Source organism: Saccopteryx leptura, chromosome 1, assembly GCF_036850995.1.
Source record: "Saccopteryx leptura isolate mSacLep1 chromosome 1, mSacLep1_pri_phased_curated, whole genome shotgun sequence".
Lineage (NCBI taxonomy): Eukaryota > Metazoa > Chordata > Mammalia > Chiroptera > Emballonuridae > Saccopteryx > Saccopteryx leptura.
The window spans coordinates 104,876,991-104,882,388 of record NC_089503.1 but is presented as its reverse complement, the minus strand read 5'-3'; the positions used below and the strand labels follow the sequence as shown (position 1 = coordinate 104,882,388).

Here is a 5,398-nt window from a genome sequence, read left to right as displayed (position 1 = left end):
GGGCAACATGCGGCCTTGAATTATTTCTTTGTAACATTTGGTGATCTGACTGCCTTAAAGGCGAACATTAAATGGAAGGGGCAGCTACTGGACAAGTGAGGGAGGTGGTAGGAGCCCCGGGGTTTTGGCAAAACTTGGTCGGGGTACCTGTCATGGAGCTGGATACCAACCTCTAGGCTCTTCTTTCCATCCCAAGAAAGTGATGCAAACACTAAAAAGGCTCCCTCCATCTTCCTTCTCCGGGAAGAGGCCTGTGAGTCAGTGTGTGGGCCTGCGATATGAGCCGCAGCTCTGAAGCCGGAACCAGGAGGAGTCGATGTCTGGGTTTTGGACGGATTGGGGCTGCTCCGGGCTGAGGGCTATGTTCATACTTCAGGGAAATGGTGATGGCCTGGGATCGGGGCAGGGGGCAGTGCTGCTGCATTGAATCTTGGGGAGCAGCAGAGAGCAAGAAAGGGATTCCAATCAAGCACAACCTAACTGGGAGGCAGAAACCAGAAGCAGGAACTGGAGAAAAATCCTTGAGACAAGAGCGTTACAGGGAGAGGAAACCTCAGAAGCTGTGGGCAGGGGAAACCTTGTGATACCAAACTATTCAGAGAGAAAGAAATGAAAAACTAAAGGGCACCCTTGACAAAGGCAGAGGTGGGAAGACCATGCAGGCATGAGGAAGCACATAACAAAAGTGCACGTGATGATTTACACTGTACTTGCACCAGGCGGCCCCGGCCTGATGGCGCAGAGGGTTGTCGTTGCCGTCCCAGAAGCATGAGGACGGTCAGTGGGACATTAACTCAGGAGAGTATTGTGTTTGTAGGAGGAACAAGGCAACCAGCCTGGGGGTGGGGACAGTGATGGGTGCTCTGGCTTCCGGCCATCTAGTGGGAACTAGGTCATAGCTCTTTGCTTTGTTCTGACAGGGAGCTGCTGGACTCTCCCTTAACCCTTGAAGACAAACACTCTGTCACAGTAACAGCAGCCCAGCTCATTAGTGGGTAGGGAATGCATCCACCTGGGAACTGATGGGTCCTCTGCCATTGGGAAGTCCTCAGCTGTGTTCTGGAATGGGACTGCCCGCTAGTTTCTTGAGCTGAAAAGTAGCAGGTGACCGCATGAATGGCTGGATGGCTGGGTGAGTGTTCTGGAGGCCACAGAGATCCCCGTGAGCCCTGGTGGACTCTGTCATTGCATGGGCAGCTCTGCCCTGCCTGTTGCTTAGTCTGGCTCCCCCGCTGTCCAGGGGCTCCTTGGCCAGACACCTGCCTCTGTTCTGGCGCCTGCTTCCTCTGGGGCAGCAGGAGTCAGTCAGCCTCTGTCCTTTCTGGGTGGGGCGGGGGCAGGCAGTGAGTGCCTAAAATAGGGGGCTGGATTTTATTCCATTCATAGACCAAGGAAAGCTGAGAGGAGTTGGGGGAAGCTTGTTTGGGCCTTGACTACCTTATCTGTGCCAGGCTTAGGGCTTCTTATGACAAACCTTGACATCCACCGTTCCAATTCCCTGATGCACAGAATCACGTATCCTCACAGAGCTCTCTGATGAGGTGAGTTACAGGGCACACGCCAGAGCTCCTTTCTGCGCTGGGTCCTCTGACAGCCTGGGTCTCCCCTCTGCTTCTCCCAGACATGCAGACACTGCTGGAGCAGGCCTTGCCTGATGCCTTCTAGCCTGGCACCCAGACTAGCACAGAAGGCCCTGCAGTGTCTCATGAAGGGCTGCCAGTCTAGGTTGGAAGTCTCCTGTGCTGGTGACAGGAAGGTGCCTCCTCTCTTCTCATCTTGGGGAACTCATCTTTCCAGGTGCAGAAGAGGAAATTAAGCAAACCACTATTACAGATTTATTTTGATTGAACAGAGAAGCTCATCTGCATATATTAGAGGAATACAGGTAATAACCAAGTGCGTCATGAGCCTGTTTTCTTAAGATAGAAGTCTTTGGGTTTTATGGAAATATTAGACATTGGTTCCTCTTGGCCATGCAAGTATCTGATGGTTGAAGGAAGAGATGGACCTTCCGTGTCTCAGAGGGGCTGAGCAAGGTACTCTTGTTTTTCTCTTAAAAATGTAAATGTTGCCTGGGAAGGGTAACATATTAAGCTATGATTTGCAGTAATTTGAATTAATTTACCAGTCTTCTATGAGTGTTTAGAAGAAGTGGAAATTGGTTTTGATTAGGGATGGGAAGGGCAGTGAAGAGGGCAATTGTGGCCTCCCCAGGGGGACTGGCCCAAGGGCACTGGCTACTTGGTTGGGGATGAGGTGGACACAGCAGACAGCAGGGGCGCAGAAGCCAACCCATGCAGTTGTGTTTTAGGGGCCAGCTTACCAGTTACATGCATGCAAACAGGGCTCTACCAGGTTGTCCCCATTCCCAACGTTTGTTTCATCTCCTTCACCAGACCCAGGCCTTACCTGTCTTGGCACCAGTTCCTCTGACTTTTCTGCACACAAAGAGCAAGATGTGTAAGGCAAAGCCCAAGTCACTTTGATGGAATGGCAGAGTGACTGGTTTGTCTTGTTAAATTCTGTTGCAGTGGAGAGTGCAGTGTGCGCTTCTGGGAGCTCTGGGAGCTGGAGGAACACACAGATCGCTTGCTTTCCTCTGGCTTATGCTTCCTCTGCTAATGCAGGGCTACCAGCCTTCCCCCATGTCTCACCAGGGTCTGGGACAGACAGGGTGCCATGGAGCCACCTATCTCACCAGGGTCAGGGACAGACAAGGTGCCATGGAGCCACCCCGTCTCACCAGGGTCAGGGACAGACAAGGTGCCACGGAGTAGCTCTTGATTTTTCAGGGGAAAACCCACAAGGGGCTCATATTTGCTTGGATGCTGAGGGAGAACCCAGCCTTTGTGAGTTGGCTATGTTTGCTCTTTCCTGTACTCCCTGCTGGGTAGTGCGGGTCCTGGGGGAACCGTGGGTGCATAAGGTCCAGGGAGCTTCCTGGGGAAAGTGATCTAGACCCCAAACCTTTCCCTTTTGAAGTTCGATATGATAAGAACTTCCTGACAGATTGGGATGGTCCTACATCAAGGGTCTTAGGAAAGAACATATTCCCAAAGGGAACTGACATTGAGGGCAGAGGACGTAAGGATCCGTGCTCAGCTTCCCTACATCCATTCTGGTCCTGCATTCATAATGTGGAGTCAAAATATAATGAACATGTAAAATATCCTTATATTTTTTTCCCAAATGAATGGGACCCTGAGCCAAAAACATGCCCCTTGGGGATCTCCAGATCAGATGGGTGAACAGGAGGAAAAGCATCTCCGTCAGGGTCCTAGGCCTGTCCTTCCTGACACTGGATCTGGGTCAGGAACAGGGAGATGTCAGTATTTACTTCAAGCAGGGACACAATAAAACTCCTTTGAGGACCTGGGGAAAGAGTAACCCCTATGTCCAGGAGAATTAGCATGCACACAGAAGACACATGGGATGAGTGAAGCAATGGCAACTATGACCTTGAAACTGGTTGTAGAAATAAGGAAGTTTATATATATGCACTTCTTTTTTTTAAATTAAAAATTTTTTTCTTTAAATGTCTTTTTTTTTTTTAGAGGTAAACGTGTCAAAAATTTTTATTAACATTCAGTTTTAAAAGCTTTATACCCATGGCATACGGAGATATAAAAGTGTTGCTTCTTAAAAAAGTTACTTCTTAAAAAAGTTACCCTTTGCGGTTGGTCCTTGGTTTAGAAGTTGTGGAGCTTCAGTATTTTTATGTTAAGTGCTTTAAGAATACATTATCTTGGTCCCGGGATGGTAACATTGTGTCATTTTCTGCTTCCTCAGAAAAGTGGTTCATGAGAATTCTCAGTGCAGACATGGCAACCGGATGGTTCTCATGAAATTGCAAAGCCTTGATCCTATCCACCACACTGAGTTCCTTTATCAGAAGACACAGAATCTCTTCCTCAGAAAGCTTCTCTGCTACCTGGAGGAGGAAGGAGATGATGTCAAGGATGACAATGACACATTTGGTGTCTGGGACAGTGAGGAGGTTCACCAGTGGCTCCAAGACTCCAGATTGAACAAGCTGGATCAACTGGTCCAAGCTGCTCCCAATTGTCAAGTTAGCCAACATCCAGATAGCCTCTCTCTGGACTTTAAAATCTCCATTTTTTTTTAGCAGAGACACCAAGGGGGGCAGAACGTTGCAGGTGAACAGCTGCTGGATGTGTTGGTAGGGCCCAGCAGCCACGTTGCTCAGGGCCCAGGCTGCTTCCTTCTGGATGGAGGACTTGTGGTGCAGCAGGAGCCTGGGAAGCATGCTCAGGATGCCTGCATCAATGGCCCCCTGGGTCTGGCAGTCCATTCCTGTGACGATGTTCCCCACGGTCCAGAGAGATAGGGTCAAGACATTGAGTTCTGAGCTGGTCATGAGCTCCACTAGCCTCTGCAGCACCCCCCATGTCCACCACTTGGCCAATGTGCTCATTACAGCCCTCGGCGAGGTAGCACAGGGCCCAGCAGGTGTCAGAGAGCACCTCGCCGTCGTGGTGGTGGAGGAAGCGGAAAAGGGTGGGCAACAGTTGCTTCACTGCTTTCTTGCAGGGGTACGGGTTCTTGTTCCGGCACAGGTTGGACAGGGTCCATGTGATGTTCTGCAGAAATGTAATTCATATGGTTGACGATGTCAGGGCCAGCAGATGTGGGATGGCATTGCTTGAGATGACAAAGTCTCTGAATTCTGAGACATCACCTGCGATATTCCCAAGGGCCCACACTGCCTGTTCACACACAGCCATATGGGGGGGGGGAAGAGACAGGAGCTCCACCAAGGACCGGACGGCGCCCCCTTCCACTACAGCTTGAGTCTGCTCCGAAGTCCCAGAGGCAATGTTGGTCAGAGCCCAGGCTGCCTCGAACTGCAAGCAGGGGTGGAGTGATGACCTCAGGAACTCCACCAGCTTGGGAATGAGCCCTGCTTCAATAATCAGTTTTACAGGAGGGTTCTTTCCCCAGGACACTATTTTCCTGACTGCCTTGGTGGCCTGGAAACACAGGTCTGGATCCAAAGCATTCACTCCATTGCTTATTTCCTGTAGGGCCGGGGTCTCAAACTCGCGGCCCACGGGCCGCATGCGGCCCGCCGAACAATTTTGTGCAGCCCGCAGACTAATCCACGAAGTTCAAAATATTTTGGATAAAATTAAGTAAGCCTAGGGGCCTACTTGTATTTTTCATTTCTCTAGCATCCTAGCTAGATATTAGCTTAGTTAACAGTAGTTGTGATGCAAACTACAGTTTCTGGTTGTTTTGTGACACTGAGTAAACTGCATGTACGATTGTGCTTGTTGTACTGATTTTTTTTTGTTTTCAACTGCAGTGAGAAAAGTGTTGCATAACAGTTGCCTTTTGTAGACCTAGTGCGGCCCGCCGAACGGCTGTGATCTTGCTC

General features: G+C 50.1%; 1 pseudogene; it reads right to left on the bottom strand.

The window, feature by feature from the left end:
* Window positions 1-3,715: 3,715 nt before the first annotated feature.
* Window positions 3,716-5,081, bottom strand: LOC136388108 (importin subunit alpha-8-like; annotated as a pseudogene).
* Window positions 5,082-5,398: the final 317 nt, after the last annotated feature.